Here is a 25,153-nt window from a genome sequence, read left to right on the forward strand (position 1 = left end):
AAAGGAAGCTAGGAGTTTTGGCTTCCCAGGAAGCACCAGCCAGTGGGAAGGAAATGCCTAATCACACTGACTACAGAAATACAAAAGCTGTACCACAGAAGTACAAAAACTGTACTTTCATTTTAAATGCAACTATGCTTGTTAAGCCAGGCACAGGTTGCTCAGTTGCAAAGTTTTGTACTGTCAAGGTCAAGTAGTTGACCAACCAATTTAAAAAAGAAGGGGAAAAAAATGGCTAAGGAAGGAGGAGATCCAGTCTCCTTTGCAGCCAAAAGAGAACTGAAGAGTAGGCAAAGAGGTCAGGGAGCAGACCCATAGGAAGCTGGCAGACCCAACTGGAGCCACAATATTGCAAGCACTAAGCACATCATTTCAGGCCATCTCCTTGATGCACATCAGGGGGTCTTACATTTCCTGGAAACAGCATCTTGAGGTGGGATATTAAGGATAATGCTACTTCCAGAATATAGGGCCTTAAGATATCTGTGCCTCTATTGAGGCACAGGTGGAGGAATGTGGACTTTCATGTCCTCAGGAAATACTTAATGGACTACCTTTATGCTGGGACAAAAAGTGTCTATAGACTTAACCAGAGTTGTTATACATCAGTGTTTATTCAGGATGCTGATAGTGATATCAAAAGTTGCGCCTTTATTTCTGGAAAATATAATGCATTTTCAAGTTTTCTGTATTCCATAGTTTCTCATTGAATTGCCAAAACCTGAGTTTAGCTGATGATGGATAAGGCTACCAGATCTGGGCTGTAAAAATCCACACAACCATTACGTTGCAGGAGAGTGATATAGAAAGCTCTAAGTCTTTCCTGTCATTTGATAGCCATCCAGATTTTAGCAGTCCAGATCTAGTAACCCTAATTGTGGGCACTAACCCATATTCCTTTTTCTGTGTCATTAGCATTCACATACTAATAGGAAATAAAGTTTATTCCTGCCTTAGGATGATCATTGCCATTTGTTAATTAGGGATTATGTTTATTTAACAAGCTATAGTTAATCAAGCCATGACTTACTGTGATAGTTTATTGTTATAGTTGAGAGACCAGCATACAGAGTAGTGAAAGGGTACTATTGTAATGCCATCTAGCATTCGTAAAAATAACTTCCAGTTTCCCAGACAGAGAATCCCTTTTCCTTCATCTTTAACAGAATCTACACAGGGAAAGGCATAACTTTACATAAAATTCATTTTAATTACATAAAATGAAGGCAGATGTTCCAGCACCTTTCTCTCCTGGATAAGAAAAAAGCTTGGTCCATTTACAATGAAAGGAATACTTAAGAAATAGCTTAAGTTGCTATACTTAAGCTGGGAAAAGAGGTGGGGTGTACTAGCTTCCCTACAGCAGCTAAAATTACTCCCAGAAGTCAGGGAAGTTCTAATAAAAAGAAACAGAGAACATTGTTTGGGATTCAGGTTATTTCTAACAAATAGGTAAACATTTTAGGCAGAAATTGTGTTATATTTTAATTTCTTTTGTCTATGGACTTAAGTTCAGTGATTATGTATATTTCAGTCTTGTATACATACTGTATATCAGGCTATGCATGACACTTTTTCCCCTTTAAATCTCTTGAAATGTTTTTTCCCCTAAGAAATTCTATGAGCTTTATATAACTTGGAACTTGGGAGAATTATAACAAATGAGTGCCATTCTGTGGTCTTCTGGATTTATTTTATTTTATTTTTTTTAGTTTAACATTTTTAGTAGCTGTGGTATACCGTAAACTGGGTGGCTCTATACTGGAGCTCCTGCAACAATGCGTATTTACAATTTTAAGATTTAAAATTAAGTGATTTTATATAACTTTCTTTTAGAAGTTTTATTTTTCTTCAATTCTTGTGAGATTGTTCTGTTTTGGGGCGGGGGGAAGAGAAGGGCTGATAACTTTATTTACCTGCCATGATGCTATGTGACCATGACTTTGTGATGGTTCTATAGCAAGTATTTCATTTTTTAGCTTTTTATTCACCGGAAAGACAGCAGGTGTGAGAGTCCTATCTCTCTCACACACTGGAGGTTGGGGATAGGATCCCAGGTGAGGAGTCGTCTTGGAAAATAAGTGATGGCCGCAGGAACTACAAAGCCACTACTCCAGGGCACAAGAAAGAGTAGGGTATTAAGCCACTTGGATTGAGATGGGCGGCTATAGCAATTGCATAAATAAATGAAATAAATGAATATATAAAGACTCAGAGGGTTTCTGAGAGAGGAGATTTGTGATGCAATAGGCTCGGCCCAGCTCACTACAGGTATTTATCCTGTGTGAACCAAATCATAGAGATAGGCAGATTTGTTTGGAGGTAGGCAAGATGATTTTGAATCATAGAAAAAGATTTACATTTCTTTATGTTTTGCTTCCTTTCAGCTACTGGATTGTATATTATTTTGATTTTCTGGCTGTTACATGAGAGCTCTGTAAAACAGCAGGAAGTCTACCCTGGAAAGAAGAGGAAATAAAGAATGGCATAAATATAGAAAACCATGCAACTAGAGAGAGAGGGGGGCGGGAAATCCAATCTATTCTGGACACCGGCATTTATTCAAGGTTTGAAATACAATTCCACCTTTTTATCTATCCCAGAAAGAGATTTAGGGACACAGTTTATGAGATGGTAAAAGCAACAAGTACAGCTTAAAAGCAACTTGCAGTGGGAAAGAGGCGAGACAAGCGAAGGTGGTAGATTAATAGCACTTTGCCCCTTGCTATCTGTTTTCCACCATCCCTTCTGTAATAGGTTTGCAGGAAGCTTAAGGCCCTTCTGTGCAGAAGTAAAGGATTCCATATGAAATGGGGAAGATGAAAAGCGAGTGGTGCAGCAAAACTGCCATCTGCTCAGCTTTGCAAAGCTGATCCCAACATTAGCAATGTCATTTCATGAAGTTTCTAGCAACAACCACAAAATAAGTTAATAAAATTCATAGCTGTAGGTTACTTGTATAATGTCCTGCTAGGGAGAAAAAAGGCTCTTGCTTCTTTTGGAACAGTTGAAAAAGCAAGTGGAAAGGTTTCAAGGCTGATATCCCTGAAAACAGAAGATAAGTTAATACCGGTAATTTGGAAGGTAGCACAATATTGTTGGCAAAATGCCAATCTTTTTCCTCAGTTCTTCTAATTTAGGTCCAGGGATTGGTGTGTATGTCAATTCAGGCATCTCTCTGTTTCTTATTTTTGCAAAACTCTAGCTTGGTTCACCAAAGTTAAGAATTGTTTTTAAAGTTTGCAGTGATATTTGTATATAACAAGAGAGAGAAAGAGAAATGTGCATTAAGATGTATATCTTAATGCATATTTCTCTTTCTCTCTCTTGTTATTTTGCTTTATACAGATTTTCCAATTTCCCTGGATATGCTTTTTCGTATTTTTCCTTAAATATATACATATTTCTGTAGACTTTTTTTTCTAATATTCTTTTTTTTTTTTTAGAAGCAATGGAATAAAAATGACTTTTCAGCAGTAACTAAGTATCGGTTCATGCATCAGTTCATAATGAAAATCACCTAAGTTTTCTGTTAAAACCAAACAAAAGGAATTTCTCCCCTATCTCTACCTAGGTCAGTTATATTTAACAGCCCTTCCAAAACAACAAAGCTACATTGTAAAGGGTGATACAAATTGTTAATTTACATTATCACATGCCAAACTTCTATCATAATAATATCAATAAATAATAAAAAGTTAGGGCTGCCCACAAGTGGGTTGTTCTACTATACTGTACATCATATATCAAAGTTTAGCAGTGATGTTTTTGATCATGCAACACTTTCCAATCAAGTATCGTTTTCTTTGGTCTCTTATGCAATAAATTCAATTTGGCATTTATGTTAAAGTTCGCATGAGGCATAACTTTAAGACTGATTACTTAGAATCAGAAAATAAAGGCAGTAAGAGCAGCCACAATGGTAGGACTAAACAAACTAAAGCAATCCAGTTTGCAAATGGTAGCATAGCATTGCTATGTTAAATTTGCCCGCCTGCATTGATGCTTCCTTTTTTATCGCATTGCTAATAACTGTAGTGCCTTCCAAACATAATATTTATTAACAGATGGATCATTTCAGCTTCATGTACAGTATTTAATTATAAAAACCACAGAAAGAAAAGCACATTGTCTTTATTACTCTATAACATATTCCTCCTTTCCTCCATTTCAACTGAAAGTGAGTGTAGCTATGAATTTCTAAAAGAAAGGTTGGATGGAAGCAATTTTGGGATGGTTCAGGAACTACAGAACAGCAGATTGGCCAGCTGGATCACAATACAACACAGTTATAATTATCTTTAAGCCCATTGCAAACCATGAGCTTAAGGATTTATAAATCTGCACTGGATGGTGGCCTTGATCTGTGGAAAAATCTCTTCTAAATGCATTATTAAATAATGCAATTGCAAAGGGAGGCTTATCTAATAAGCTTTTGGTGGTTTTGAACAATGCTGTATTGTTGCAGTACAACTGAGAGAATGTGGGTTTAATTGAAGGAGATTTGGCTCCCAAAGTATTGTTCAAACACACACATTTATTGACTAAGTCAAATCACTTCTTCTCTGCTTGACTTACAACTGATTATTTTAGGGTTGGGGAGATGGAATAAATAAGATAGAATTTGAGAATTATTTTCTTTTTTTAGGTAATGCACAAAATCTGGCACTGCAGTTTTTCTCGATTGTGATCATGTTGGTAAATCAGCCCAATGTTTCACATATTCAAGTGAATTTAGTACATGTCACCAGTTACTGTACAATAAAAAATACAGAAGAACTTGAAATTTATTTGGAGGACTGAGTTGCACTGCATAGTTAGCAACTTACTCTTGAATTCATTCTTCAGTCCTTAGTTCCATCAGATGTGCAGCAGGAAATAGTGTCCACCAATTCAGCTTTCTTTGTCTTGCCTCATCTAATGCACCTTTTCTACTGATGAAACAAAAGACATTAGAATTGAGTGCACATCTTTTTCACTGCTTGTTTTTTACTTCAACTTCTAGAACTAACTCCAATGAATCTGAAAAAAAAAATGATATATACAGGCAGGCCCAAGTAATTAAGGAATAATACCTGATCACAGGTATCCTTGATCAAGAATAACAATAACCCTTATGCTACTTTGTGTGTGTGTGCACCTTTGAGTCAGACTTGACTCCTGATGACTGTCTGGAGTAGTCCTTGCAGTTTTCTTGGCAAGATTTTTTGGAAGTGGTTTACCACTGCCGTTTTCCTAGGCTGAGAAAGAGGGACTGGTCCAAGGTCATCTAGCTAGCTTCATCCCTAAAGCAGGGATTCACAGTCTCCTGGTTTCTAGCCTGGTGCCTTAACCATTACATCAAACTGGCTCTCTTACACTACTCAGACATTCAGTATACTAATGCTTTCAAGTTTTTGCAGGACTTTGGATGAGATGTTCTTAATGCCATCTTCCTCTCATATTCTTCTCTTTGCCACTGCAAACCAGTGTTTATGCCTGTGCACAGTCTCCCTCACTGTCTTTTTACTTTAATAAATTAATCCAAAACTACAGTGTGGTTCAGTCACAGCTTTTTACCATATCAAAATATATGTATACATTCTGTTCAGCTATACAGATAAATCTCTAAAATATATTACTTTTCTTGGCAGTATCCTAATAATTGATACTGCAAATATCTTAATTTTCATCTGGCATCTTTTTTTGTTTTTCTTTTCTTTTTTGGTATGCTTTTTTGGCATTGCTGTACTTATTTGAATTAAAGCTATTCTAGTGAGACAAGTAATGATGCTTTCTTCTAGTTTTAATGCAGCATAGACATTATATTGAGTGAAATTTTGTGTGCCAATTTTAGGAAAGTATGGCTTTGAAAGAAGGGATTGTTAGCCATGGAGAGATCAAAGAGAACAGACAATTTGCTCCTTCAGTAACAGGGGAAAGGGGTAATTCTCAGTTAATTTCTTCTCTCTTCCTCACATCCAAAACAGTTTCATTTTTCATCCTGTCCTGGATTTTGCTACTGGTGTATAGAGCTTTGGAAGTGTCTGTTTTATATATAAACAGGTAACACAATTTTTGCCTCCATTAATGGCATTAGAATGAGTTTGATCTTGCTATAGTCATACTTAGACTCAATAGAATCTCAGTTCCTCATTAACAATCTTCTAGAAGTTGATGAGGACTTTAGGAGGATTTTCAGTACAATCTTTGTGATGCGACTATCATAGGTAGATCTGAAGGTGAGGATGTGACCAGACCAAACCACAAGGAAGTCCAGTCATGGATAGTCCAATACTGAAAGAAGAGTACCTCGTTCTACAAGACATCTACAATAGGATCATGAAATGTGAAAAGCAGAAACCAAAGGAAACTTGAATGTGAAAGTGGGCTTCCGGTAAGAATTAAAGGCAGTTTAGTTCACCTTCAGGAGCAGAGACACCACAGTGGAGACTGGCACCCAGGAGCCAGTGCTGAATGCCGAAATTCCTCTGGACCAAGGAAGAAGCATGAAATCAAGCCATCTGATCTCCGGATGGGTGCCTCCTGCAAATTACCTGCAAAAACAGAAGCTTTTGCAGTTTGCTTGTGACTTGAGCAGCTGGGAGGTGTAGGATTTTATCTATATTCACAGATGTGGTACAGCCAACACAGATATAAGAAGGACCAATCCTCATTCCTTAACCATATTTGGATATAATTATTCTACAGCCTGAGAGAGAAAGGAGAAGGATGAAAACCTTGGATATCCAGAAGGATATGTGATGACTGAACACAGATTTTCCATGTCAAATAAGAAAGAAGAAGGAAAGATATAATCAAGAATGTCAAGGACTAGAGGAAAATAACAAGAAAATGAATATTAATAGGAAAATTATAAAATTCATAGGAAAATATATGACTAAAGTAGAATTGCTTAAGAGTAATCATGGAAGGCAAAGGAAGTTAAAGGAGGATGTAAAGAACATATTGAAACCCTTTACAAACAAATGACAGAAACACTTGTACAGAGAGAATATATTCAGGAACCAACTCTACTAGGAACTGAGGCCTAACAGGCAATAGGTTTGTGAACTGCCCAGAGTTTAGTTTAAGATGGGCAGCCATATAAATGTTTTAAATAAATAAATAGACCAGCTGTCAAATAAGAAAGTGCCAGGAACAGATGAAATACCCATTAAACTGTTTAAAGTTGCAGGAGAAGATGCAGTTGAAGTGCTAACAGCTCTAGGTCAACAAATATTATCAAGATTATGTGGCTTGAAGATTGAATGGTGCATATACTCATACTGAAGAAAGGAAATGCATATTACTGAACCATTGCACTCATAAAATCTTTCAAACAAATAGGCAGGTTTCAGAAAAGGCAAAGGGGCTAGGGATCAGATAAGGTGGATAACTGAGAGAACAAGACAGTATAAGGAGTTTTAACTCTGCCAAATTCACCACAGCAAAGCTTCTGTTTGTGCAGATCATGCATGAACGTGGAATATATTAAGGCTAATGAGTATAATTATTAAGCTAGTTAAATATGGAATGGATAGTATGACAATTAAATGCATACAGATCTGGCTCAAAGATCTGGCTCAAAGATCAGTGGTTCCTCATCAGCTGGAATGTAGCCCCAAGTGGGATGTCATAAAGTTCAATTCTGAGCCCTGTACTTTTCTACAATTCATTAATGGCTCAGAAGAGGTGGAGAATCAAACACTTATCAAATGTGCAGATTACACAAAGTTGGTAGGATAGTTGACACCCTATAAGATAGATGTAAAACCCCAAATTACATAGATAAATGCACTGAAAATAAACAAATGAAATTTAACATGGACACATGCAAAGTTCTTCATGTTCTAAATAGAAGTGTTTAGAACATTGATGGAAAGGATGGAATGGGGGTTACACAGCTTGATAACAGTACTTATGAAAAAGGTCTTAAAATAGTAATTGATTGCAAACTGGATACCAGTGAGCAATGTGGTATGGGTGTGAAAAAGGCAAACACTTGGCTGCACCAATAGAAGTATAGTTTCCAAATCATAAGGGACTACTTTACCCTGTAATATTCTGCCCAGCATTTAAAGATATTAGTGCCAGCCTTGTGAGGTAGTCCAGACAAGAAGCACACCCAAATGAACTAACTCTACTTTATTGTAATATTACATTAACAGAATCTTGCATGTCTAAAAGTATACTTCTCCCCATTGCCTTTGCAGCCCAAGAAATTAGGGAGGGTCCTAGTTTGCTAAGCTCATACAGTATTTCTGCTTTGGGCTAAGCTGCCTCTTATCCAAATGTTGCTCTGGCTGCAGCTTTTCTCCTTGTCCCCCAAAGTCATTCCCACATAACATTACAATTAGAGAAGGTCTGCTAAAGGGCCTGTCTTGGCAGAAACTGGCCTTCTCAGTGGCTACTCCACATTATGGAATATACTACCCCATAGGTGTGCCTGCCTCCTTCATTTATGGCACTCAAGAAGATGTTAAAAACCTTCCTTTCACACAGGCATGTAATGCCTAACTGTGTGAGGTGGCCATGGATGTCATTTTTTCATTGTATTCTGGACTTTTAATTGTGTTAGTTGTTGGATGCCTCTTTTAGATTGCTTGCATGATGTCCAGAATCTTTGGATTGAGGGATATAAAAATTGTTGGAATAAATAATTAATAAAAACAATGGGAAGTCATTGTTTCATATTATACGGTATTAGTGAACCCCATCTAGAGCATCTTCTACATTTCTGGATCCCACAGTTTAAGAAAAGTTCTGAGAAACTGGGACGTGTTCAGAAAAGAGAATGATCAGAAGACTATAGACTAAGTCTCATGAGGAGAAAGTAAAGGAACTGGGAAGGCTTAGCCTTGAGAATAAAAGATGAGAATGACTGTATGAATAAATGAGTAAGTGCTTGTATGTATGTTTGTGATATGATACTGCTCTTTAAGTATCTGAAAAGAAGATACACAGTATCCAAAGCCTGTTGTATATTAGTCCAGACTGTAGGGCACGGAATATGGTATTTGATTTACAGGAAAGCAAATTCTCTTTGAATTGTAAGGGGGGGGGGAATCTTCCTATGTGTAAGAACAGAGACATGTTTGATTCCCCTTCATTGGATGTGTTCAAGTAGAAGCTAGCTAGCCATCTATCTGTGATGCTTTATTTGGAGTCCTGATTGAGCAGAGTGTTGAATTTGGTGACCTAAATTGTCCCTTTCCATTATATTATTCTACAGTGTTAGGATTCCTTGCTACTCTGGACATGATTCTAAACTCCTTAGGTCACTGACAATTGAACTGTCCTCTCTGTCAAAATTATGGATTCAGAAAAAAGGATTTTTATTTTTTTTTGCTAATTGCTAGTTTGTGCCAGTGCCACTGAAGCTACAGATATCTATCTATCTATCTATCTATCTATCTATCTATCTATCTATCTATCTATCTATCTATCTATCTATCTGTCTGTCTGTCTGTCTGTCTGTCTGTCTGTCTGTCTGTCTGTCTATCTATCTATCTATCTATCTATCTATCTATCTATCTATCTATCTATCATCTATCTTTGATGACAAATATTCAGAGATTTGATGCATTGATTTATTTTTTAAAAAAATAAACAAAGAACAGAAGACCTAATAACTTATTATTCATATTTTTTAAGAGTGAACTGGGAAATGAAGCTTTATTTGAAGCTTCTCTTTGAGGTAGTGATGGGATCCATTGTGCTCACATTCATATTTCCTAGAGATTAATTACTCACATCTTTCCTCCAGCACACTATATCACAGGACATCAGAGTCCCCAGGTCTCTCTTGAAGTTAAATCTATGCAATTCTTCATTTAAGAATAACATCTAAATAGTTTTTAGAATAAAATATATTGGAAAAAAATCAAAATTATTATTAATTATTATTGGGGTTATTACTGGAGGATATGAATTAAAAATGCTTTTGTGCCATGTGACATATTTCAGCCTACTAGATCCTAAAACAACTTGCAATCTTTTAGTAATTAATAGCAAAGAAGCATCTTTAGGTTGCTGCTATTCAAATCACTGCTTCTAGATATCCCTATTACATGGGTGCCTTTAGTTTAATAGCTGAAGCACATAATTTATTCATTTAATTCTTTTAAAAGATTTGTATGACTGTCCATCTTGAAACAACTCTGGGCAGCTCACAACAGCAATAAAACTACAAAAACCATAAAAAACCATATAACACAAACTAAAAACCCAGTGCCTCAAACTCCCAGAATGCCCCAACAACTATCCACAGGGTCCATCACTCTACCTCAGTGCCTGGGTGAAGAGGTAGGTTTTAATGGCCTTCTGGAAGGCCAAGGGCAGGGGGGCTGGATTGTTGGGGAGCGGGTGTTCCATAAGGTAGGGGAAGCAATGGAAAAGGCACACTTCCTAGGCTCCACTAGATGGCAGTATTTCAGAGAAGGGACCTGGAGCATGCCCATCCTATCTGATCTAATGGGACAGGCAGATACCCTCAGGGAGAGGCGGTCCAGCAAATAGCCTGCTCCTGTGCCATGTAGAGCTTTAATGGTAATGACCAGCATCTTGAATTGTACCCAAAAAGAAACTGGAAGCTAATGCAACTTGCACAACAGGGGTGTAACGTGAGCTAACCTAGGGGTACCCAACACTATGTGTGTCACTGCATTCTGAACCAGTTGTAACTTCTGGGTGGTCTTCAAGGGCAGCCCCATGTAGAGCACACAGCAGTAACCCAAACAGAAAGTGCCCAAGGCATGAGTAACCATGAGCAAGGCCTCCCAGTCCAGAACAGGGTGCAATTGGCACACAAGATGAAGCTGTGCAAAGGCCCCCCTAGCCACGGCTGCCACCTGCTCTTTGAGCAGGAGCTGTGAATCTAACAGGACCCCCAAATTGCACCAGCTCAGTCTGGGAAACTGCAATCCCATCCAGAGTCAAAAATGACTGCTTTAGTATGAGACTGAATTCCATAAATTAATAATGGTTCAAAAAAGTTATTTGATTTTTTAAGTTTGTGATGAGAAAAAAAAAGCAAGTTAATGAGAATGGCCAGTTTTAGAGTTAGAATTAGAATAGAAAATAGCAGCACATCTTTTTATAGTAGGAGAAGGTGTGGGAAAGATTTGGAAATGTGAGAGTAAGGAAGAAGGACAAGACAATAGAAGGTCAGGGGAGTAGAGACTGGAAAGCAGAAGCAAAATGTGTTTCATGCAGTCTTGCTATTATTGGAGCTGTCAGGAACAAGTGAATCTGCTGAAGAATTCCAGCCACCTTTGAATGATCAACAGAGAACTAAGAGTCAACCAAACTGAAGGCAGGACCATTGGAACTCTGCTTACTGTTGAGAAGAGACAAGAGGAATGTGATATAAGAAGAATTGGAAGAATAAGGTAGTATGAGAAGCCACAGTAGTAGGAGTTGTAGAAGGGAGAGTTGTATACAGGTGAAGTTGCAAAAGGCTGGCAACAACTGACAGAAACACTGTATTAAGTGTGTGTGGGGTTGGATGGAGCAATTGAAGTGTGAGCAAAAGTAATTGGAAAATTCTGTTAGGATGTGAGTATGAGTAAGAACCAAAAGTAAGAGAATAGAAAGGGCTCTTGCCCTTAAGCAATGTCTGCAACTTTACAAGTGTTAACATAGGACTAGAAACCAGAGTTCACCAAGGTTGTTTGCAGAGGCTCAGAAACATTGATTGGGAGAATCTTGCATGAGTTTTAATTATGGAGAGGCTTCTCCTGGGCTTTTGCCAAGCTACAATGCAGTCTTTCCTTTCAGTGCAGACTATCCTTAATAAAATATATGGGAACTTCCAAACAATTATCTTGTTACTGAAGTGCAGCCATAGGCATCAGCCAATAAAATCTTGGGTGGTTGGGATTTGCAGATAGGTCTACTTGTCCTGGATTGTATGCACTTGGTGTTTCATCCATCAGGTCAAAGATATTCCATCTTCTCTCATAAAATCACTTGCATTACTAATATTACTACAGCAGGGTTAAGTGCAAGAGAGGAACTCAGCAGCATGTTAGGTTCAGCTAAGAAGTAGCTTCTTGGATCAGCAGCTGTCTCTAACTTGATTGATAGTAACTTGATCAGCACGATCAACTTCTAATCCCTAATTCTTCTGATTTTAGCTCTTGCTAAAATCAGAAGAATTAGGAATAAGAAAACATGAGAAGAATGGACAAACCCAAGAAACACCAGATAGAGAATATTGAAAAGAGAGGAAAAGGCTCACTTGGGTGATGTTAGCAAATTGGTATTTAGAAAAATGTAACATATCTTAATACGGGTTGGTGCAATTAGTGCAAGTTCAAATAATGCAATATTTGATTTAGTGCAGAATGTAAATTGATACCAGGTCATGTTTAATGCGACTCAAAATTCTGTTAATGCAAGGCTAATGTGTGCGCAATTGAGATGAGCACACATGTGCAGTTATGGTTGGGGTTTTAGATGCTGCTAAACTTTCTGTGTGCAAAATGGAGAAAAGGAAGATTCCATCAGAGGAAAACAGTACAAGTTTTAAAAAGAAGAGGTTCATTATTACATTAGAGCAAAAATGTGATGCAATTGAATGACACGAATGTGTTTATAGCAATGCTAAAATAGGATGAGATGTTGGAATGCTTCAATTTATGGCCAAGTTTTTTTGTTTTTATTTTGCTTTCTATAACTACTTTGCAACTTTGTTAACCGTACATTGAAATTCTAAGTATGCATTTTTTATCCTTTACTGGATATTATTTCATTAATATACATATATAAATTTATGTTTGAAAATTGTCATTGCCTATTTCCATCGAGATAGAACCAATTACCATATTTTCCATAGAAATATCACTTCGAATAGTGAAAATTCGAATAGTGTGATCATGTCATGAGATTCATTAACTGCAATAATTGAGACCTACCTGTACTAAATTATAATTACCAAAAGTGGTCTTTAATGAAGAGAGGTATCACTTGAATTGTCACATCCCTGAGGATATACTTTTCATGGCTTGATAGTTAATGACTTTCCTGCTGGCAGGAATAAAGATTGACAAAGAAGTTGATATATGCCTACTTCCTTGACCCTCAAAAAGAATTGCAGATACCAGAAATGCAGTTATATTTCTACTAAATCTATCATTCTCTTACTGGGATCCAGCAATCAAAATGTAAATGGAAGGAGGCTGAGGGGAAATTTGCATGGCCTTATAGCCCATCTTGTTACTTGGGAGTGGCAGCCTTGGGTCACTTTCATATTTTATCCCCTAATGCTCTCAGAATTTGCTGTGCCAGATGGTCATGGAAGCACCACGCTTCTTTACTAGACTGTTTCTTTGGCAGCAATCAGAAATGAAGGCGCATAAGGGTGTCACCTTCACTATCAGAGGGAGTTGCTTGCTGCCAACATCATTTTTGTCTTTCTGGTTTAACCAGGATGGTGTAAGGTTCACTACATTCGGCACTGGAAATAACCCTCGTAAGACATGGACTGGAACGAAAGCTAGTTTACTCAGGCGTAATGCGTAGCAGTTACAGACAAAGCCAGGATTGGCTTGGCACGGTTTCTTACAGTGTTTTATAGGGTTCCCCCCTTGACCTGTAGTACCCCTGGGTTCCACCCCTGCCCTTGTCCTGGGTCACCACTCCGCTTGTCATGATCTCCCTCCCCTCTCCCTAATGGCAGATTCAGTCAGGTTCCATTGTCCTCATGATCGTCATCTTTTGTCTGTGTTGTCGGTGTACTTGTGGGACTTTTCTCATGCAGATGAAAATGGGTTTTCTTGAGTCGGGTTCCAACTGGTCGTTGATTGCATCTGGATTGCTGTGTTCCTGAAGCATTGAAATCGGTGTTGCCCAGGGTGTCTGGGGAGCCGCCTGCACTACAATGTTTCCCGTTTCAATTTACACTCAGCCATGAGTTAATTGCCACCACCTGCCAGCAATTAGCTTGTGGTTTGCCTTGTTTCCCTTCCAACCGCCTGTGTCTGAGGCGGTGCAATTGACTAGCGGTGGTGAAACTGAACAGTGGCACTGCCTGTACTAGGCTGAATCTGACAGATGGAGGTTGTGACAATCATGAGCCTAAATTAGGCGGAATACCTTAGGAGGAGGTAGCAGATTAGGGGCTTATTTCTGAGTAGAAATGTAAGGCTGTATTGTAGCTGATTTAGCAACCACAAAACAGGCCCAGAAATATATAAAATTCCCATTAGAATGCACAGAATTGAGCTAACTAATCTGATCTTCATTTTCAGAGCCATCCTGGCATTTTCCCTTGGATGGAAATTGGTAACCTAGATTCAGTGCCTATGCTTCTCTATAATTATACCTGTTGCAGTACTTTGAAGAAATTAGTATACATAATTAATACTGTGGTCCCATTAATTCTCAGCTCTGTTCTGTCTTCTTCGTGATGATGAGTCCTAGCATGAAGCATCATGTATATAGGGTCATATAGGACACTGTGTATCTTTACAGTAGGAGGAGTATTATGAAATATCTTGATCTTAAAATTATTACAGGAATGTTACTGAAGAAAAAATGGCATTTCAGCAGTAGAAAGATGGGAAAAAAAGTCACCCGGGCACAGACATTTTGGGATGGTTCTCCTCTTATTACAGCATCATAAAAGTGATGAGAGCACTGACCATAACACTGCCAGGAAAAAGCAAACATCTGGAAAATCCTGAAGATATAACCCAACAGTCTTTTATTCTCTCTCCTTCTTCCTCTTTCTCTGGATGTCTTTTTTTCCCCTTAATTTAATTTTAATTGTTGTGAGCACGTTCACCACCAAAACTATTTTGCAATGAGTATACCAAGTATGAGTATACCAACTAAACACTCCAATGAGTGAAGCTAAGATGAATTTATCTCAGTACCAAAAGAAAGGTACCAGAATTGTTCAACAGACATCATATTTTGGTCCTTAATCTTAACTTCTATGAACAGCAATAGAGAGAGAAAACATATTCCTGAAAACACATGATGAACATGTTTTCTGATAATGTGTTTATTATATGGCTTCCTTCTGAGCAGGGAATCCCCTTTGCTATAATGTAGAAGTGGCCTACAAATACCCAGAACTGCATGTGAACCTCTCAAGAGTCTTATATATGCAAAGGCACATTTCCCACCACAAAGCTCCTAGGCAATCCACCATTTCTGCTTGCTGAATTAAGGTTACTACATCTTTTTTCCTGAAAAGTGTTTCAAAGAAGGTATAGGCCAGGCAGTGCAACATGCTCCTTGATGCTCTTTACCACCCTGGAAGAATAGTGTGCTAGGGCACAAGGTTAGTGGAAGCATGAGAGCAATTCTCAGCCTTTTGAGATCAAGAAACACACACCACCAGGACTACTGGAACTCTATAGCTGTAGGGTATAATAACAGAAACTTAGAAGCCTGACAGTTTCATTCTGCTCCCTTTTATACTGAAAGAAATCAAGTTGGGATTATATTGATTTTATTTCTCACCCCCTTTTCCTTCCCAGGGCTAAGTAGATGTTTACCTAACTGTTCTTGCATTCTGTCTGCAAGGTTAGCTCCACAGTCACCTACAATTTTCTATAAGAGGTCTTGCAAATTATATCCCTTTGTGACAGGATGAATTGCCTTCATGGTCTCAAGGTTAAAGGTGTGCGTATGGTTTTTTTTTTTTCCCCCTCTTGTATGCCAGAAGCAGGCTCAATATCATGTAGACACTGAGAAGCTCCATGTCTAATAAAAACACCTGTATATTGGCATGCCTGCCTTATAGCTGAAAATATATAAAAGGCAGAAGTGTTAAACAATGCCGGAGGAAGTTGCTGGATGCTGGTGGAGTTGTTTTGTATGGTGAGGCCTGGAGTTAATGTTTGCATCAAGGAACACATGGAGGAGAAATATGCACTTGAAGAACTAGCAGGAACAAGCAGGTCCAAGGGACAGAACTGCTGAGCACCCTGGCTGGTGGGAAGGACTGCAACGTTTGGAGAACATCAGCAAGGATAGCCTGCCAAAGATACCAGAATCTAGGAAGTCCTGGAAAGAGTTGCTTTTTCTTCTCCTGCCCCCCATCCCCACCCCTTCCACCCCCAAGGTTATGAGCAACAAGGAGGGGGAAAGTAAAACAGATAAAAGACTTTTAAAAAGCTCTGCTTGGAATTTTCTGTGTAGAAATGTATATGCATAGTTTGTTAAGCCAATACCACTTTATCTATTGGAAACATCCACATACATGGTCTCCCTAAAAATACCACATCAATAAACATGTAACTTAGACAAGAACAGTGTCTGTGTGCCTGGAAAGTTCCTGTCCCTTTTTCTCTATCCTTTGATATCCAGCTGGAATAAGAAAGAGCTGGGCTGCACAAATCCAGATAACCAATAGATGGCATAAAATCATGACTCTTTGCTACCATCTAGCATTATCTGGATTGTTGCACCCCAGCTATGTTATCCTTAGGAAACAGAGGAAAGGGTTAAATAAAACAAAACTCTCCTTCTGCTGCTGTCATTTTATGCCAACATTGCTGCTCCCCCCCCCCCCCCCAATATTTGAAAGGCAAGTGAAAGAAATGCAAGTATTGCACTGATCATGGGGCTTGCTGGGAACCCTTTGGGATGGCATCTAGTAAGCCCCCTGATCCATTTGGGGGGGAAACTACCAATTTTTCTAAAAAAGATAACACTCAGGTGGATGAAAAGAGAGCAAAACGTGCAGCTCCCTTATCATGCTTTTTGAGCCAGAAAACTCAATTCTATATCCAAGTTTAGATATCATCTAAAGAACAGGGAATCTTAAGAACCCTGAAGCTCAGGTTCCATCTGTCTTCTTTATTTAGTTCTAATTCTGATGGTTTCCAAAATCCTGCTGTGCTGGGGATAGGGTGTTTTCCCATTTGAAGCGCACAGAATAAACTGTGATCCTTTTTTCAAAGCTCCTTAATCTCTGACACATGGCACGTTTTAAATTCTTCCTCAAGGAAGGCCTTCCTCTTTGAGATGGAAAATGGTAAAGCATCTCTGAGCAGAAGGACCAGATGGCTCTTCCTGGTAATAGATCCCTCTTTATTTTTAACAGAATCAATAGTTATTTGCAAGGAACAGAGCCCGTAATATGAGAGTGAAAACATCAAGCTCCTTACTTTGAGCAGCTGGAATATCCAGAGTCTGGTGCTATTTCCCCCTTAACTGAAGTACCAGCAACTTTTGTGAGGTCAATGAAAGTGACCCTTTTCCCTGTTGGCAAACCATACTCCACACTTCAATTCATCAATACCGTACCCTTCTTTTGCCTCACCTCACCAAACCCTCCCCAGCAACCGATGGAAGCTAATCAGACAAGCCCAGTTCAGGGCCCCTCATGCAGCCATTTTAAAAAATAGAAATAGAAAAAACCCAGTTTTTTTTTAAATTTCATAATTGGTCTGCAGTTAAGTACATTCCTTTGTTCAGATCAAAAGAGAGTAAAGGATCCTCTCTCAGCTTCTCCCTGAGTAAATAATGAAGTGTCTCAAGCAGTCAGCTGCTAGTGGTATTGTGAAGGGGCTATACATAAAATGGCTCCTTGAGTTTCAGATTTCCTCTTTTCTCATGCCATTATCTTATAAGAGACATCACCGAGCTCCATGCAAAAGGCTAATTAGTTACAAAGGAATGTTATTGCCTAACTTGGTGCCCCATCATAGGGATTTGATTTACTCTCTATTTGTCGTAGATCACCCATATGACAATGGTATATTAACACTGATGGCCATGCCTTACAAGGCTTCTGACTCCTTTTTTGGAAAAGCTGCCAAATTATTCATTCCCACCTATGTTACATCTTCCCTTAAGAGGGGTTTCATGTGTGTGACCCTAATTAAAATACTGCTTCTGCAAAAGCACTGCCAGAAGACGTGCAGGATTCAATTATGGCATAGATGTAATACCCACTTTTATAACAGAGAGGAAACAAAAAGAGTGCAAGCTGATCCCTGCTAATGGATGAGCAACTGCCCCCACTGTTCCAGCCTGCTTCAAGCCTTGAGGGTTAAAATTTTCTGGGATTCATTATGTTTGCTGGAATTGCTGATAGAGAGAATAATGATTTCTATCTAATGGGAGAGACTATTGGGCAAGTCGTAGATGAGACAATGAAATCTAGTCCATAGAGAGTTGTTGGCTTGAGAGCAGGAAAAATATATCAGCAATTTTCTTTTAATTTTTGTTAGGTAGATCTCCCAGCTTTCCTTCAGGATTTCAAGAAGATATTGATAGTTATCAATTCACCAACATTTTGTCAAGAGAGGATATGCAAATTTTGATTGGCTCAAAATGAGTTTTGTACTCCAAGGGGAATTTGAAACTTATCCCCTCATTCCCCAAATTCTAGACTAACGCCGGATCACTACATCACTGCACCAGATTATCGCTTATTTTTTGAAGAACTTATTTTCTTTCAGATGAATATCACTCACTAGGTTGTTATTACAGGACTGCTGAATTGTTTCTGCAAAGAATTCAACTGTGCAAATAAAAGGACAGCTCTGGAATGGTGTGTTTCTCCAAAACTTGAGGATGGGGTTTCCCTTAAAAAAAAAAAAAAAAAGCTCATGATGCACTTAAAATGGTACAGTTTTGTTCATTTCAATAGGATGGTGCCATTTTAGATTAAAACTTTCTGGACTCTGTTCAAGTAGTCAAAAAATATGCTTTATGCTACATCATCTATTCTCTCCAGGAAAACTAATGTTGTTGTACCCAGAACAATCAAAGCTATTTCCATCCTATAGTTAAGCCTGAAATAGGATTCAATTTAATCCAAATAATTGTTACTCTCCCAAATCACCTGTAGCATACTAACTGCAACTCAAGGGGGCTTTGAAGTTGCTCCCTTCTGTTGATTCACTCATTAATCAGAACTAGATTTCACAAAGTTTGAATTAGCTCCAGCATCCAAGCTAGTCTGGCATCTGCTTTTTACCAGCAGCGACTCACTTTTTGTATTACATAAACAGAACAGAAAAAACGTGGCTACTCAGTGCCACTTTCTCTCAGCAGCTAGTGGCATGTTCCCACCACCCATCTTGAGGTTGTGCAGGATCAAATCCGGTCAGAATCTGCAGGCTCATGATGTCTGGATGGTGAGCCAAGCAGTGCTGTGGACAGTGCAGTTCTTGAGGGCAGCAGGTCTATTCATAGATCATGAGTGCAGAATGAATGAATGAATGAATGAATGAATGAATGAATGAATGAATGAACGAACGAATGAATGAACAAACCCTTCTGTCAATCCATGATCAGCTTAACGATAGAGCCAACTTTGTTTTATGCATACTATTCTACTGCATTTGCATATATGAGTTCCATCTTAGGATGAGAGAATAAGTAACCTATGCCTTAACCCAAATGCATTTTGGCTACTATACATTAGCCCAGACCTGTTCTTCTCAATAGCATGTGAGCTTCACAGAGCTGTTCCTACAGCCCAGAATGACACTATGGTTTATGCTGCTCATAAGACTAGTAAAAGGAATTGGGTTGTAACTAGAGCAATCAAATATATTTCTATTCCTTCCTAAGAACTGAAGCCAGATTGGAAATTATCCAAATAATCATTAAGATCAGTTCTGATTTTGCTTTGGTCCCTCCTGTGATCAAAGTATAGTAACTTCAACAAGTATGGTAGCCCTCTCTTCTAGGGAAACATGTATGGGACCCAGGTTGCCTAGCATTAAATGATGTCTTAAAACTTACTTTTGCAGAATAAAACTATCCAAAGACTAAACTACCACCAAATACTTGGCATGTTAATTCCTTTTAGTTCTGAGAAATGGCTTTAATACAGCAGAATCATCCACTTTTTATTGTTTTCCTTGCTGTTGTTTTTAACATTATCTATTATTTTAATGGTTTGCTTTTATTGTGACTTCTACTGTGCACCACTCTAGATTCCTTTGGGAGGAAGGATTTTTTTTTTTTTGGTCTGCGCTCAGTCATTGCTGACCCTGCAGTGACTGCTTGGACGAGTCCTTGCAGTTTTCAAGGCAATTGTTTTTCGGAAGTGGTTTGCCAGAGCCTCCTTCCTAGGGCAGAGCCCAGCTGGCGAACGCAGGAGGCGGGGTTTCCGTTGCTTCACGCCCTTTTCGGGCGCGCACGGTTTTTTTCGCGCTTACCGGCAACTGCTCCCAACTCCTTTACAAATAACATCAATCTAGTAAATAATACTTGATTAGTTGTGCTAAGGTTGGACAAGAGTGTTACTACCTGTGAATGGTACAACAGACAAGCATGACTATTAGGTTTCCATAGGAATATCAGCAAAAATCTTAATGGGTGCTTTTGTTCCTTCACATCCAGGGGCCAGTCTGTTAGAATCCTAACCTCCCTTAGAAAAAAGAATAACTTGAATGTTCTTTGTGGCATTCCCATCCGCTCTTGAATCTAGCCCAGATGCTCCTCTGTCAGTAGCAGCTGCTGTGTGCTACTTCACAAAAAGCATTTCCTTCATTGCGATACAAGCCATGTGCTTCAGGATACACGGCATCATATGAGACCAGCCTTATCAATGTCAAAGCATCAAAGGAACCTTTGCAGTTTTGCAAAGTTGAAAAATAGACATCATTTTTTCTCAGAAGAAAGGATATCTATACTATTTCTGTTTCTACCTCTCTGTTTCTTATACACACTGAGACATACATCCATAGTATTTAAATAAAAACTAACAGCCAAACATATACATCACTGGTAGTAAGAGTGGGGAGGGTAGTTTTACCTCAAAACTTTGCTTCAAGTGGCTCAGCTAATATCCACCATCTCACGGAGCATCAAGATGGGATAGATCACCTCACTTGGTGGCCTCACTTCAAACAACATGGTTTCTGCACATGTGTTGGTTATGCTCAGAAGCTTCTTCAGTTGGTTGAAATGAAACAACACAGCAGCTCTGCTGTTTAGAAGAGACAGCAAAACCTTGTTTGTTTGTTTGTTTATTTGGTAGCTTTCCTTGGTGCTTTCCTTGGAGTTTCATCAAAGCAACATGCCCTTTGAAGCTTTGTACAAGCTTCGCTTGAACTGGGCTCTGTAATGAATAAGAAGTCCATTCAGAACTGAGGCAGAATTCTGTATTAGTTGAAGTTTGGGAACAGCTTCCAAAGATAGGCTCTTCAATAATGCATTGCAGAAATCTAGCTTGGTGATTGTGATGATCTGGATTATTACAGTACAGCCAGATTAGTTGCAGACTTCCCAGTATAAGAGTAATGAGGCATAAAAAATTAGTAGAAGGTGCTCCAGGCCACTAAGGACACCTGAGCTCCAGGATCACTTCCAAATCTTGTGCATTTAAATTAAATTGAAATTGAAATGTCTTATAGCAAGACATTCTATGCCTCATATCCCAAATACTTTCCAGTAAAAACCTTGAGAAAACACAGCAGCCTTGGAGGGAGCAAACAAATCTTTCTTAGTAGGGAATTCCTTAGAGTAAGGCTTAGATGGATCAAGATCTCTGTCTACTTCCCTTAATTGTACTGAGCCAAGAAGCAGGGCCTCCAAAGTTCACATTAAAGAATGGGCAGATACTTAGAGGTGAAAATAATCCTTAAAATAACTCAGATTTAGAGAAATATGACGTCTCCTGCATCATCCCCATTTCTGAATGAAATAAAAATGAAGTAAAATGTGTCAACATAAGCTGATCTTTTTCATTTTACTTAAATATTCAACATTAGCTAATCTGCATTCAATTAAGATGTATCTATAGGTTTTATTAGGCCTTGTCACATTGTGCATACATTTCTTCAAAATTAAAATAAATACCTTCCTTGGTTTTGCTTCCTTGTCTCTCCTAAAGACAGATGGTGACTCATCCAAACTGTGGCCCCAAATAGGCAAGTTTTCTCATTTTGTGTGACTTTTATTCCTTTGTTGCTATTGCTTCACCACCAGTTTAATTCCGCATCGTGACAGCTGCTGTTGTCTCACCTTATTTCTTGGCTAAAATGTTAGCACTGCATGAGGTCTGGTATAGAAATCTAGTAGTGGTAAGTGGTTGCAAACTATACGATGTACACCTCCAGTATCAGGAAATCATATTTTCTCAACACACGGAGTGATGTTTCTGAAATAAGAGCCGTTAGAGCTGAGCTCTTTCCAGAGCTATATCCTTTAGATACTGGACAAGAGACGGGTGAGATTGTTCTCTCTGAAGGCAAAATCAACATGTATGGAGTCACAGGCACCATTTTTTTCTCCAAGAGCAATATTCCAGAATGGCATCTCTATTGGAAAATGTCTGGTGCTAAGTATCTCATAAAGCAGATTAGATTTTAAAACTAAGAAAGATATCCTTAATGTTGCCTTTTCTTAAGAAAGAACCCTCTATTTTTCCACCTTATTTTCAGGGAGGTTGAGCATTTCTTTCCATTTTATTTTGGCATTAGTTTTGAAATTTATCAGTGGAAAGTGACAGAGTTGGCCCACCCGCCTTCTTGGCTGCCTTCTTTACTGTTTTACACACTATCCTCCATCATTTCCAGCTTTCCTGGATTTCTATGTTACCTAATTAGAGGAAAGCCCAACTGAAAAAGATCCCTATGAATTGAATTGAACCATTGGAAGCCAGATGGACTGCCATCCACAGGACAGTTGATGGTACATTGAACTTTCTATCTCTCTTTTGCTGTTTCACAAAGCACTAGAGTACTGCACCTCAATCAGGTGAATTTGAAACATTTTCTGTTCAAATTGAATAATAATGGAATAACAACAACAACAATATCATAACACCATCAAACAACAATATCTGCCTATCCCAGGTCCTTGGGTAGGACTCGTTAGGTGGATAAAAATGCCAAATCCAGTCTAAACATCTGGCTTACTGTGCAACCAACCATAATAATAGATAAAGAAACATTTGGTACAGCACTGATACAAATAAAAAGACTGGTGTAATTCTATATCAATTGCTTGGGATTACATTTTGAATAGACATCCACAGCATTATGCTATTAAAATTTTTACATGATTCAGGGTTTTTAAAGAAATACACGCCCAGTGCTAATAAAAGAAATTAAAAATAAAACTGAACAAGATGCTCTAGATTTTCATTTGTTTATTTGAAGAAGTTAAATTTGATACAGGCTAAATAAGATAAAGGGATAATAAGGGGAGGGAAGACAAGAAGTAAAATGCTAGTTGCAATTTTATACCTTGGCCAACAAAAAACTTAATTGGATTTTTTCCATACCAGCTTTCTATTTAACAACCACTAAAATGAAAACAAGACTGCAGTTTATTGAGTGATTGATATTCTCCAAATCATACTCTTCAGATACAAAAAGGATTTCTACAGTTCTAGTAATTGACACCAGAGATAAAAGTGCTATGATCCAGGCTACTGTCATTTGAATCCTAAATTTTTACTTGTGATGACAATTGTTAATGATCATCCCAGAGAGGTGGGAAAGGAAAGGAAAGGAAAAGAGAAAAAAGAAAAGAGAAAAGAGAAAAGAGAAGAAAAGAGAAGAAAAGAAAGATATTAAAGCTATGAATTCAAATAGGCAGGGAGTGGGAGAATCCTCTAATGGCATTTAATGAAATTTCATACTTTGACAGAAGGATAGGCAATTTAATTTAGATGAGGCAGTTTAATCAATAGCGCAGCTTCTTCAGTTTGATCTTGTTATGTGTGCGTTTGTGTGTGTGTATCAAGCAGCAAGCCCTGCCGAATTTAGTAAGCTTATGCCATAGTAAATATGAATGTGAAGGAACACTGAGTATGATAATGGAAAACAAAGGATATGCATTTGAGAATGGACATTCAGTTGTTAAAGGACACTGAAGGCCAAAAGCGTGTTAGTTATTCTGAACTATTTCCTGAAAGCCTCAGTGACAGCCTGTGAGTCAAAGGTTCTATTCATAAGGCTTCTAAATGTGTCGGCCAGCTTGACTTCTATTAGGAAGATAGAGGGAACCTCCACTCTATCCTTTCCTCTCCCCAGTCCCTCAAAAGCTGATGGAAAGTGATCCACGACTATCTGATCTTGCTGACCTTGAAATGGTGAGAATCAGAGAACAAGAAGTAAAAATCATATTCTGGCCTCAGCTGCTGCAGGTTCTATAACAGCAAAACTTCCCTCACCTCACTATACACAAAAGAGAGCTAAAATAAATTGCTTACATCCCTCCCCCTCTATGCCCTAACTTCATGTGGTTGCATTTGTTTGATCATGTACAATCCAATCCAATCCTCACGGCTCCTATTTGGATGAGCTAAAATGACAACAAATTATCTCTTCTCTTAAAAGACCCAAACCCTAGGAGATGGAAAGGGTGGGGAGGCAAGTGCCATAGAGAAGCTGCATTAAAGAAATGACTAGTTTTACTGCAAATTCAAATGTGTTGCAAGCGAGCTGAGAGCTGAGAGGAACAATTCAGCTCAGCTATCAAACACAATATTGTGGGGTCACAGAAAAGCAAGAGCCCCTCTTATCTGGCATAAAGTCTTCATGTGGAAGTGTCCATGGTTAGATAAATTTGGAGGAATCAGTATTTACTAACTTTGCCTATCTGGATTTTCCAAACCTGGGGAATGGGGATGGGAAGATGGAGTTGTGGTGGTCTACATGATTCTCTCCCCCTGGCCAGGTGTCCCTTCAACAGCATTACAACAACAGCAACCAATCTGTCTTTTAGTCATAGATCAGCATACCATAACATTCCAGTTTTGAACATGTGGGTCTAAAGAAGGAACTACCAAAGAAGGGATTTAGGAGAGCATGTGCCTTGAAAACTCAGATTCTGTTATTATACCCTGCAACAATAAAGTATAGTTCCATTTGTCTTTATGGCATCTGTTTCCTGGCCTGGCCTGTCTTGCAGGACTAACATCAGTCTTGAAAACCTGAAGGAGATTCTCTTTCCTGTACCTTATACCAAAGAGAATCGAGGAGGGGCAATTGTGAGTTTCTTCCTCACTCCCTCTTCTCTTCCAGGGCTAAGCTGGTGTTTACCTAACGGCTGATGGATATCTTCTTCAAGACCATCCCTGTACTTTTCTACCAATGTGGATGAAATTGAAAAAAGTGTTGGTTTTGCACAGAATAAAAATGTAGAACTCTCTGAATATTGTGTACAAAATAAAAGCTGAAACATTTCAAATTTTCTATGACAGGGAACAATGAGAATTCAAAGCAAACCCTTTGTT

The sequence above is a fragment of the Python bivittatus genome, unplaced genomic scaffold (genome assembly GCF_059951505.1).
Source record: "Python bivittatus isolate LINGU-HERP-01145 unplaced genomic scaffold, Pbiv_v1 ctg000700_np1212, whole genome shotgun sequence".
NCBI lineage: Eukaryota > Metazoa > Chordata > Lepidosauria > Squamata > Pythonidae > Python > Python bivittatus.